Source organism: Pygoscelis adeliae, unplaced genomic scaffold (assembly GCF_000699105.1).
Source record: "Pygoscelis adeliae isolate BGI_AS28 unplaced genomic scaffold, ASM69910v1 Scaffold58, whole genome shotgun sequence".
NCBI lineage: Eukaryota > Metazoa > Chordata > Aves > Sphenisciformes > Spheniscidae > Pygoscelis > Pygoscelis adeliae.
In genome coordinates, this window is record NW_008825564.1 from 1,320,567 (window position 1) to 1,320,833 (window position 267).

At 69.7% G+C, this 267-nt stretch overlaps 1 protein-coding gene across 1 annotated transcript in view; it reads right to left on the bottom strand.

Moving 5' to 3' along the window:
• TBX20 (T-box 20) overlaps nucleotides 1–267 on the bottom strand; it is a 39,601-nt gene that overhangs the window by 38,823 nt on the left and 511 nt on the right. The window lies entirely within an intron of this gene.

The window sequence follows — 267 nt, forward strand, 5'->3', positions numbered from 1 at the left end:
GCCAACGCCCCCCCGCCGGGCGCTTCACCCCGCGGGGACAAATCTGTACGCAGCCCCGCGGCGGTACCCATGGGGCTGTGCCCCGAAACAGGCCCCAGCTGCTATTTCCCCGCAGAGCACCGAGCTGAGCTGACACCCGCTCCGCTCCCGGCCGCCCCTTGGGATAACCTGGCGTTTGCATCCCATCCCTCCTCCTCCCTTACTTCCCCGTCTCCCCTCCGGAGCCGTCGCCCGTGCAGAGGGCGAGACACCCTCCCCCCCTTTGAT